Source organism: Corvus brachyrhynchos, unplaced genomic scaffold (assembly GCF_000691975.1).
Source record: "Corvus brachyrhynchos isolate BGI_N302 unplaced genomic scaffold, ASM69197v1 scaffold101, whole genome shotgun sequence".
NCBI classification, from domain to species: Eukaryota; Metazoa; Chordata; class Aves; order Passeriformes; family Corvidae; genus Corvus; species Corvus brachyrhynchos.
The window spans coordinates 6,861,471-6,874,110 of NW_008237239.1; the positions used below are offsets into that span (position 1 = coordinate 6,861,471).

Consider the following 12,640-nt stretch of genomic DNA (forward strand, 5'->3'; position numbering starts at 1 on the left):
GCTGGAGGAATCTACAATATATAGCACTAGATGTCAAAAAATGACAGTAAAATGTGAGAATATTGATCAAACCAGAAGAAAAATAAAAGTCTGCAGTAGAATGGAATACTTTAGCTAAAGTAGTGAAACAGTAATATATATTTCATTTTTAGTACTATTTTTGTAACAGCAATTCTCTGAGGTTTCAATCAATTACTGGTATTTTGTAATTTCTACGTGTTTGGGGAATGTGCCACAGAATCTTCACTCAAGAAGCCCAGTGTATGAAAGCCTCAGTTTACTCACCACAGAGCAGTTCTTCATCTCTAATTCTGCTGGCTTGTAGATCTCTGCCTTTGTGAACTTCAAATTATATGGTTCTCTTCTTAGTCTGGAGGAAGACAAAACAGTTCACCTCTTGTAAATACATTCATGAATTTTGAACACAAAAATACATAGACAGCCTGCAATTATTTTAAGAAACAATACAGCATATCAAAATTAAGTCCAGAACATGACTCCATCACTTTGATGACTGAAGCAATGTTTTCCAGCAATAAGACTGTTTTACAAATATTGTACAGTAATGCCAGTGTCAGTGATGTCAGTGTCTGGCTGTTCAGTAGGACTCTGCAAGTCAGAAAAAATTAACTATGTTTTTCTGCAGTGTGACAGTGAGCAATGAGGACTGACAGTAACTGAGTGACATCCAGTTTCCTCAGACTTTAGACCTTTCACCTGTCATATGCAGGGACACCGAGTTCTTTTTTCTTTTTGTATTTTATCCTCTTAAAAATTGCTTTTCTTCCCTAAATATAAAAGGCTAGTGTTCCACAAAGATTTATTTAAATTTCATTTTCAAGTTCAATTCACTTATCAGATTCCTATAATACTGGAAAATGCTAATTATTAGACAAATCCATAAAATAATATATTTTCTAAACTGAGATTTTTATTTTTTTATTTTAAGCTGCTTTCACTTGTGGGAGATGAGACTATATCTGAATCACAGATTGGCAGTTATATACATAGAATTGGATGTGGAAAAACTGATAGAGTTGTACAAGTCCCAGTTTCAGTTTTAAGAAGGATGATGCCTTTAGCTTGAGATCTTAAAACAGTCAACATTACAGTACAGGTTAAAAGTATCATAACCTGCACTAGTATATTTTCAAGGCTTACATCACAGAAATAGAAAAGAAAGTAGCCTTTTAAGTCAGTCAGGGCATTACATCCCACAATTAATTACTTTTCTTCTTTGTTATTACATGAACAGATCATTGAGAAGTAAAAATCTCTCTTCTTCCCAATTTCCATTTTTTCCTTCCAGTAGATCTTTCCAAAGTTTCCTGTAGTTTTATCGAACACATGGAGTCACACCCATCCCTAGTGATACTTGTGGAGCTGATATAGTTCTGGTTCTGAGAGAACACCATCATTTCATATTGAAAAAAATCAATCAGGGAACTATTTCTCCCAGAGCTTTTCATATTATTCCTGCTATACCTCAGGCAAATTACATTCTTTGCTAAAGTAACTCATAGAATAATTTTCCCAGAAAGCAATCAATAAAAGCACCCCTCATGCCCTTCCATCTCTCTCTGCTTTCCTGAGAAATAAAGCCACCAGCTGCGCTGGCACATTTGATAGATGATTTAAGTGAATTTTTCTGGACATATTCCCTCTCTCTTAAGCATATAAGTTGCAAAACTGTTATTCTGTAGATCCTATATATCATTGAAATAGGTTCAACCTTTCAGTAATCCTGGAAAAACAGCAACTGACTTCAATCCTGAATGAAAGCAAACCAGCCCAGCTGGAAACCTGGAAATGTATGACAAAGTCACACTGAATGCTCAAAATGAGAAAAGAATTTTCACCAAATTTTCAGCAGTATTTTCTCTAAATGAATAATAAGAATTGCATTATTGCTACACAACAAATACAGAAGCAACAAATCCTCTTCAAGATTTAGGAGATTACATACATTTCTCTTATTTAGTTTACTAATGGTAGTATGTATTTTTAAAATATTCTACATTCACATTAAATTATAAACCTAGCAATTATTTAAAATTAAGCCATAGATACATTTCCTTAGCAGTATGTGAAATTATATAACTGATCTATTTCTAATCCTAAGTAGTGATAAAGGTTTGTAATGACAAGTAGTATTTTATCACTGGTTATGATTAATGTACATTTTTGTTCTAAAGCAAGGATATATTTAAACTTTTCCTACTCCTTAGCGCAAAATTGCAACGATCTTAATATAACTTAGAAGTAAAACAAGAGCTAATTCAACTACAGGAAAAGCTAGTTTAGTTATGTAAGCCTTGGGATGAAACTTCACCTCAAATGAAACACTTGAAATGAAAATCAGCCCCTTATACTTGCCTTTTTACTGGGCCTAGAAGCAATACAGTTGCAGCTCATCCACTCAATCACTTCTGATTTCCAGAGCTTTTTTTCCAGAGGGATGTTTAAATGAGATACCTAAATGTATTTTATGCCAAACAGTCCAACAGAACTGACTTTGGGTCTTATACCTAAGAATAATCTCAAAAATCATTTCATCTGTCATGTGAAGAACCCAGAACAAAATGAGCTGTCACAAAGCATTGTGTCACATCACCATACACATGCACACACACATTTTCACAAGATATATTGCAGCTGTTCACTTTCCCTCCTACAGGGACACAGTCTAAGGTGGCAGCTTTCCCTGGGGAATATGCTATCATTAGATTTCCCATGTGGGCCTTTTCCATGAGAGAGATTTTTCCTGTATCACAGATTAAATCATGCTAATTTCAAACTGGAGGCAGTCACATCAAACTGATTTTTAGAAGCTGAAGAGAGGAAAGAGATGTTTGGTGCATGGTGTGAGAGGAGGCAGCAATGTAATACACATTCTCAAAATCATCCTTGCTGTATTCTGTATTTCAGAAGCCCTTGAGATTTGCATTGCTCTATTTACCTCATTGAACATTTCAGCTCTAGTAATTCCCACTCTCATATGCACTGTCACATCACTGGTAGCACTGGATTTCTGTGTTGTAAGCAGGATTATGGCTCCTTTTTGAAGTTACCCAGTAATTTCTTCAAACAGAACCGAGATCTGTTCCAGAAAAAAAGCATAAATATTACAAATAATAATAAAATATCTCTGACAATAGGAAGAATCATCTTAAGAGTCCCACTTCACTTATGGAAAAATGAAAAGGTCATCAGATGTCAGAAGACTGTGTCTGAACAAAGTGTCCTTCTGTCCAAGGAGCTGAGTTCCCAGATGTAACAGCACTTACTGCTCAAATGCTGAAGACATGAGTTCTCTAATGAATAAGTCACTACATTATAATAGAAGTTACACCAGAAGAAGCTTTGCTTTTTCAAGAAGTCTCCTCAGTTTAGTCCAGCTGGCAGAGATGCTGCCATTTATTTTAAACTCAACCAAAACAGAAATTTTACATTTCCAATACATTTTAATTTTCCAATATGTTTCAAAATTCTGAATACAAACCTCATTATTGCCTGATAGAATCAATTAAAATAAAGCACAGGTTTGTAACAGCTGATTACTAGACATTAGGATTCCTGGCACCTTGGAATAAAAACACTAATTCTTAGTATGCAATAGCAACTCAAAGTGACACACCATTGATCACTAGTCTGTAGAATTGAACTAACAAGACGTCAAAAAGCTTAAAAATTGATTTTTGTAAAAATTGGAGGCAACTGTGTTTTAGTTTAGTTACAGTTTACTCCATATGGTCCAAATTGTTACAGTTGACAAAACACATCTGTTCCTCAGAATTCCTCAACAAGAATTCTTCCTCTTCCATATTCTTTTGAATATTTTTTATTATTCCTCAGAAAAATCAATTTTAATTAAGGCAGAAGCATTTAGAGTTTCTAGTTCAGGTACTATGCGCTGCTTTCAAAAGCCTTACTTGCATATGCTAAGTGGAGTGCTAATAATAGACCAGTACAATGCAAAGTTTGTTTCAAACTCCAAACTTTCTGAGAAATTACCTTCTGGCAGTCTTGAGGAGAGCGATTAATGTCAATTCAGTATCGCTTTTGATTTCCTTAGAACAGATTTAGCAGTAGAACTCAATGAAGCGAGGTGCAAGGGAAGAAATCCTCAACGTAAGCCTTCCAGACTTTTATGTTTAGATCAAAGGGTATTGATTTACAGTTCTGAGGATGAAAACAGTGGTGAAAAAACCCAAGCAGCTTTAAGTAAAGTGCTGAGATCAGTGACAGATCTGATTTTAGCTGTAAGTTCCATCAAATAAAAACCAGGCCAATGGCTTGTCAGAAACATGCTTTCCTTTCCCCACCCTACTTGTAACACTTGTAACTATGCAAATACAAAAAAAGTAAAAGAAAGCTATGAAGAGGAAAAAAAAAAAAAACAAAAACCAAACCGCTTATATGTCCCAGCTCAATCACAGAATGAATCCAAGTGAGAAGCTGGAGGACCACATGAAAAACAGCAGTAAAAATGAGTGCAGGAGAAGAAAGATGTCCATTGTACAATATAGTGGGCTCTTACTCAAATCTAAACACAAACCCTTTGCTGCCTCAGCAAGGAGAGGAACAGACACCCTTCCTTTTAAAGATGCAGTCCACAGCCAGGGGTCATCCAATACTAAAAGTTCTGCAGATCACATCTATGCTTGCTTTTGTTTCAGGATGAGTAGTTATTTTTAAATCTTTTAGCCATTTTTAATGTTAGCATTCATAAGGGCCATTTTAACATAAGAGAGAGGAAAAGCTTTTTAAAGTGGATCTTTTTGAATGGTAACTATCACTTTTAATATTTGTATGGGTACAAAGTCCTCCTTTTTGTTAGTCAGCTGATTTTCCAATTTTCCTTTTTAAACTTCATTAAGGCAGCAACAAAATTCATAATCCTAAATAAATTAATACTAAACAAGAAGAAAACATAGGATACCACAAGTTTTACAAAGAGCTTCCATATGCTCAACCAGAATTCCAAAAGGAATGAAATAAGCTTGAACTCTAAGATTCCTGATGGAAAATACCAGGAGGAAATTAAGCACATCTTTCATGAGGTTAGTTCACTTTTCTCTCTGAGAAAAAGCAGAGGAAAGAGCTCAGAAGCTACCAGTTCCTCATAGTAACATGATACATGACATACCAGTTCCCTTGCTGTGTCTCAGTGTTTTCAGCAGCATCAGTCCTAGTATTCCTCCTAAAAAAAAGAAGCAACAAACAGTGCAGCATCTGTAAAGTTTGCCCTGGAAAGTGGCAGAAGAAGGTGGAAAGTGTAATGCAGAACAGCACAGGGGAGAAGGTGACTGTTGAACAGCCCTGCAATACAGCTTTGTTTTCAGAAATGGCACTACGACAATAAATACAAATTCATTTAATTCACTGCACTCAGTGCAATCCCTAAACCCAGATGTCAAATTCTGCTCCACAGAAGAAAGAAGAACTTCAGCAGAACAGTGTATTTCTTCACAAAGCTAATACCAAATGGATGTGGGGAGTACATATGACTTAACTCTGGAATTCGTGGATGACAGTATTTCAGCTGGATGATCATACAGTAGAACAGTTTTTCCTATTCCTCCTAAAGACAACAACAAAAGCATTTCTTTCTTGTCATCACTGTGTCTGAAAAATAGCAGGTCTTTAATCAGGAAGTGGGTATGCTGATGCTATATGAACAGCAAGGCAATAAAAAAGATTAGTTTTCATTCACAGGAATGTTGTTTTTAGAAGTCATTGAAAGATAGTAAGAGTAATGACTAAGAGTAACAAATGGATTAATGTCTTTGTTCCTAATCAATTCATACAAACACACTTTCATTCCTTGAACTCTGTTTGTCAGTCAGCCTTTATGGAGAACCAGTTCATTGATAATTACAAATTTAACCTGACCAAGCACAGCTGGTAACACGGACATCACCAGTTTTTGTATCTTTTTACAAAAGGTTCTTTTTTTCTCAGTGGCATGGCTTCTTCAGCTTCAAAGAAAGAAGCAGCAGCCACGGAGATACTCTCTTGAGCAAACCTCTTATCAAGTACTTTATTGAACCTAATAGAAATAATAATGCATAGTTTCTCAGACTACAATGGCCCACACAGTTTAAACCTCAGAGTACATGAAGGCATCTCGATAGCTAAGGGTGAGATGCACTATTGTCATAGAGAGATCAAAAACTGCTCTACAGAGATAACATGGGCAGAGGCAGGATATCTGAATTCCTCCTTAAAACCCAGAGCAACAGAGCTGCTTTAGTCTCTTAGATCAATGCCAGAGTTGCTGCATCACATCGCAGGGCCCGTATGGTGTCCCCAGACAGCTCTGCTGGCACTATGTTATTTTCCTTCATATAAAAGCAGTCTTCATCACCAAGCCGTAGTGTCTCTTGCCCCCCATACATCCAGGGAGCATAAAGACTTGTGACCAACCTTCCATCTCAAGGCAAAATCACTCTGTGCACCTATCCTGGTGTTGTGGTGAGCTGTGACCAGCCAAATCAAGAGGACCAAAAGGTCCATTGGTTTGATGCTTCCACAGCCCAAAAGCCTTGAGCATTCAAAAGGCTGTGAAAAATCTATTTTTCCCTGCCTTACCATTGGCCACAGCCCTCCCCTCCCCTTATTTCTCATATGAGATTGTCTTTCCAGAGAGTTCCATGTATTTCGATAGTTAATTGGCCTCCTCCCCGCCTACCCCTTCTCCCATTTGCTGTAATTCCTTCTCCCCGCCTTGGTAAGACCCCCTGGCCGATGTTCCATTGGTTACTGTGTGTTTCCCACGCCCATATTGTGGGGGTGCAAGACCCCCTGCAAGCCACGTTTCTTCAGTGGATTTTTCCTCTCCAGTAAAGCCTCTCCACCCACAAAGAAGTCCCTCCGCTTCTCCTTCACACGCCCTCACCATCGGGGGCAAGGCGGACCGCTCGGAGCAGGCAGAGGATTGCCCGGTGCCCGGGACACCGTGCTGGCCGGACAGCACTGCGGCATCCCGGGATAGGAGATAAAGAAATACGGAGAGCAGTCTAAAGGAAAAAAGCTATCATAGAAAATATGTTAAATGCACCGTAAGATCCAAGCGTTTAAAGTTATGTGGTTCTCTATCCTATTTGAAACATTTTAGGAAATGAAAAAGAAAACATGATAGGTCATGGATAGGGCTCAAAAGCCTTCAATTCAGTCCCTCTCCTGTCACTGAATTTCCCTCAGCTTCTTGTTTGATTCAGAATGAATGCATCAGCTTAAACTGGGACTGTTTACACATACGCTAGCAAAGGCATATAAAGTAAGAGCAATGTACAGACAAAAGGGATATCAATGAACAAATCAATTTTCTCTCAAAATACTGCAGTGTCAGCAATGTCCAACAATATTTAATGCTTTGCTTTGTAAAAATGAATTACTACACTGTGTATTGCTAATATGTTTCACGTAATTACTTGAAGTTATCTGAACATCACTCTGCACAATAGACTTCAGAGTAGAGCCCAGTCTGATTCATGTGCAGACATGGGGAATAGAACTAATCCCTTTTGGCAGGCAGTAGGGAGTGGACAGAAAAAGGAAAAAGTGGAATCAATAAAAACAGGACCTTTTCTGTTACAATCATAGTATCTTAGGTAAATTTTAAGCATTTTTTTTCAGGTATATGTTATTTTTCCTTACGTGGAAGATAATGGCCCTGGGTTACGAAAAAAAAAATTGTGTTAATCAAATAGATTGTTTTTCTAAGCACTTGTGTATTGGAAGTGATATAAAAAAAGAGCAAAAAATACATAGAAAAGGGTCTTGTTTTGTCTTTATCCATTAATTCTAATAAATTTCACAGTAATTTTCGTAAATACAGTTACACTGACCAATTTTTTCATGGCACATTTTCCCTCTAGAAAAATCAGAAATAGAAATCTGAGGTGTTTCAGTAAATTCCCATGATTGTCCACAGCAGGAAGTGAGAAATGGGATTGATCAATGTTTTTAATCAGACCCTGTCATAGTGTATTGTTGCACTTGTTACAACAAATGTTAGGTAACTATGCTACTAAATGAGGCTTTGTCGCAATTTTATCATGTCAGCATTATAGATTAAAGATTATTCTTTTTGATAACATCACAGACACATAAAATGATACTTGTGATACCAAGCACAATCTATTTCACCTCAGAAAACAACCACTGTCCAAAAAGGGACAACTGAAGAGAAACTTGCTTTGACTACTGAGGGATGAGTGAAGCTCAGAGAGGTGTGCAGCTGCTGAAAGTTAATATACTTTATATATTGCAGTTGAATTTCAAGAATAACCTAATTCTTAAATGCACTTATTTATTTCACGTACTTAGGTCAATAAGTAGGAAGTTTAAGCTCAGCATGATTAACAAGAAAAATGAACTGATAAAGTACAATCACAATCCACATTCTCTTACAAACAATAAATATAAAGCTGTTTTCTAGTTTATAATTTATACAAAGAAACACCAAAGATTGGAAGATTCTGCAGAAAATACTTTTTTGAAGACATACAGAATACTAATCATTCCATGGCAGGATGATAATAATAGCACCCATAAAATATTTAAATACACTCGTATCTATTGTAGAATTACACCCATGAATAGGATTGGCATTAAAGTGACAAAGGAAAAGGTAAAACAAAATAATACACACCAAGAATTTGAAATACTGTATTTTCCTAAAACTGCCACACTACGCAGATCACAATAAATAATTTGTTGTTTAAGCTACAAATCTAATGCCTAAATTACCTATAAACCATTAGCCTGAATAATCTCAGGGGAATGTAATTACATATACAAAGTCTTTCATCTCAATTATACTGCATATAAAAACAGTAAATAGTGAATAACTTTCCATAAACAAAAATCTGCTACCATTAAACAGATCAAGATTTTTTATCACTACACATGGGGCAAAGAAATAATTACAAAATGAAGATTCTTCTCATCTGGATTCAGCAGCACTCAGACTCTGAATGTTTAACTCAATGGGTCTTCACGGGAACCCCAGTGATGGAATCAGAAATGGATCTGAATGTCTCCATAAATCATAAACTGGTCTAGATGTCACTGAAGCAAATTGAAGTAGTTAAGAAACCAACATGTACTTGAGAGGAGGAACCAGCTGTCATCTGGCTTCAGGGCTACACAGGCACACAGCCACTTTCTCCTCACACAGCCCTTGTCCTTACTGACAAACCCATTCCTGATATTAACCACGTTACATCCCACGAGAGCTGTAAAGGAATATTGAGCCACCTTCCTTGCACAGATAATGAAAGTAACTTTTTTCCAGAAAAATCTCATACGTGCTGCAAAGTGAGAGTAAATAAAAATCAGAAGATCATTCCCTTATTAACGGCAAATCAACCTAGTTTTCTAAATAAATATTTTAGTATAAGCAATGCCTAACTCCCTTACAGATAGAAACACTGAGGTCCTCTACATGAATGTGTATTTTCTAGGAGGCTCAGTAAAACTTTGAAACAAGGAGTTAGCATTGCCTTTAAAAAAATATTTAACATGATATACTCTTCCTATTTTTACAGTAAAAAAGCCAAGAATCTTCACCTGCAGATGTTGTAATGCTTTTATTTGTATTAACATGCCCCTGGTGAAGCATAAAAATTTGTAGCCAATAATAAAGAAGGCTTATGTTAATGTTAACGTATGAATGATGTTAATTAAACAGAGTACGAATGTGCTGCAAGACCTAGTTGCAAGAAAGGATAAGAGTAATCGACATAGTTTCTCTCCATTTCTACTTTTCCTTTGGAAAATAACCTCCCCATTTGCTAACCTGCTCTTCTATTTTATGGTTATGACACTTTCATCCAGCAGCTTTGTTGTGCCTGAAACAAAATTCAATAGAAGACAAAAGGCAGTTATGATATACAAGTCTGCAATATGGATTTCCCTTAACTATAGCTACAGAAAGACAAGAGGTTGACATACAAAGGAAAGATTATGAAATACATTAAAAAATTTTTTTCTCTCCTAATCCCAAAATTATTTTCAGCCTTTTTATTACCTAGCATGCAAGTCTGACTTGATGGAAACTAATGATTCGTGATAAAGCAATGAAGCCCATTTTCAGACTTTGGAAAACTTTAGTGCCAGGTTCTGTTCCCTGAACTCTTTTAAAATCTTCTCTAGTTATATTCTCCCAGTAAAGCTGCACAGTTAGGCCACAATTTCACAAGGTACTGAAGTATGTGTTAAATGCATTTTTCGATCACTGCTTTATACCATACTCAATCACTCTGACTTCAGAGTGACTCACACTGGAATTTTACCACTTTTACTCACAATTAACTTTCTGAAAGCCTGACTGCGTCTTAAGTTTTCCCTTATTCCTCCAGCATCATCTCAGGCACTCCCTATTTGGTCTCCACACATCAAAGGGATTCTGAATGATAACTGAAGCTTTTGTTCACCAGATACCCAGTACTAAATTCTGCTTCAAAGACAGCCAAAAATACTGCCTGCTCAGTAACAATAAAATAATAAAACATCTTTGTTTTCTCCTGTATCTGTTGTCTTATATGAGCACATAAACTATGAATGCTTTTTAAATTTCCAGAAGCATTTGAATACACTTGATTGCTGTTTCCCCAAAGTGTTTTCCTATTTCAGGAAATGTGTCAGACCTTTGGAAGAAAATTCAGTGAAACCCTAGAACTGGACAAAAATAAATTCAATTCTATTCATACATACATTACATTTTAGTAGTTCAACAGCATATTCTACATCTTATATTTATTAAATTATCATCAATTACCTTACTTTCCTTTTTACCTGCATTTTAATGTAGGATTTTTTTTCTCCCCATAACTACAGTTCCAGGCTCCAGCCTGCATTTTTTCAGGTAATGTTTTCTCTTTCACACGCTTTGAAAAAAAAAAAAAAACAAAACAAAACCAAAAACCACAAACCCTATTTCTAATGTCTGTGCATTACAACCTCTAGGCAAGAGTATTCTCAAGTTGACATATAAAATTTCTTTGAGTTTTTTTTCAAGAGCTTTGAATGGTTTTTCTGTTACTGTAGCATTAAATCAGTTTTGTGGGAAAAAAAAAAGTTATTAGCTCAAACAAATAGTATCTCTGTATGATCATTTGCTTCTAGCAATCATTTGTATTCAATTCATTACATGTAAATTGAATTTTGGTACTATACAGAAAGATGTAATGATCAAGAAAAATTGGGGGGAAAAATCAATCTAAAAATTAAATAAAAGGTTTCAGTAGAGAAAAAAGTAACTGTGAAGAAAAGCAGTAAAAAAAGGGGATGCTTAGCACTTCACCTTTAAGAAAAAATGGCATCAGTGACAAAACCCCCACACTGTACTCTAGAAAAGTCCTATTACCATTGCTGCGTAGAACAGAGAGAAGCCCACAAAGAGCACTCAAACTGTAAGAAAAATCTTTCTCTACAAGGTATCATTTACGTACCTGGCCCAAGAGAAGATGCAGGTCTGAATTCTGCACTTATTTCAGAAAGGCAGAATTCATATTTCATTATACTTTCCTATTAACTTGGTTTCTATACCTTATCACATATTAATCACTGCAAGATTAAAGTCAAGTTATCACTACAGTATCAGCTATAAGTAACTAAACAATGAGAAGCCTATCATATGTAATACAGGAGAAACCCTTTTTAATTTACTATTGTCTCCTTGTAGAATGCTTGTATTTTCAGAATTTATTTTAATGAGAAGTTCTTTGAAATAATAGTTTAAAAAGCAATTTTTATTAATTAATATTGTATATTAAAATGAAGTTCTAGGAAATTGAGGACAGAAGCTATAAAAGGTTCAGACTTCAATGAAAAACTCATCCCTACATAATTCTGATTTCCTAAATACAGCTCTATTTGAATTCATTCCATAACTAATTTGCAGGTCAGTCTACCTGTTTCCTGTCACTTTAAAGGCCCACAACTTCACAGCATACAGGAATGAGCCTTTGTTATCTGGTGAACTAATTAGCTATAATTAGTACATTTCCACACTCTACACTCCCGGAATTTAAAAAACAATCCTTGTAGTCCTTTTGTGTAACACAATATTTTCTAAAGAGCAGAGAAGAGGCACAAGAAGATAATTTCAGTTTTGAAGATACTTCTGCAATTTTTGTGACATTTAGGTAAGAGCTGTTTATACATGTGTACATATATATGGAATATAATATAAATAACACTAAAGCAACATGGTTGGTGGGTTTTTTCCTCGAGGGCTCATTCTAGTCACTTGCATTTCTTAAGATGCTACTATTTTTCAGTATTTAGCAGAGGTGGTGACTATATATTCTGAAAGGTAGATAACTGCCCCAGGTACTGGTGTTTCTGTCTCGGTTTTCCCTGAATATGCTTTCCATTGCTGGCACTTCAAGTAGAACTGTGCACCCACAAAAAAATTCCTGCTTGCCACTGTCCTGAGCCATTATAAAGATGGTGTTCTAAATTTGAGTATCAGCACCTGCATCCCCACATAAAGGAGAAACCTGGCTATCACTCTCATGAGCACATCAAAGCTGATCTCTTGCTCCCCCGCTACATCAGCACAGAACAGTAGGAAAGCCCTGAGAGAAACTTGGCAGTGGATACTGTCCCACTTGTCTAAGGTTCA

At 36.0% G+C, this 12,640-nt stretch overlaps 1 long non-coding RNA gene across 2 annotated transcripts in view; it reads right to left on the reverse strand.

Moving 5' to 3' along the window:
- Positions 1-12,640, reverse strand: part of LOC108445571 — a 97,203-nt gene that overhangs the window by 71,155 nt on the left and 13,408 nt on the right. Inside the window, exons 2-5 of one of the 2 annotated variants that reach the window (XR_001860470.1) lie at positions 5,150-5,203; positions 4,015-4,182; positions 2,960-3,100; positions 286-370 (exon numbers count right to left, since the gene is read on the reverse strand). This is a non-coding gene — a long non-coding RNA (uncharacterized LOC108445571). The remainder of the gene's footprint in view (positions 1-285; positions 371-2,959; positions 3,101-4,014; positions 4,183-5,149; positions 5,204-12,640) is intronic. The other variant, XR_001860471.1, reaches the window with a different exon arrangement.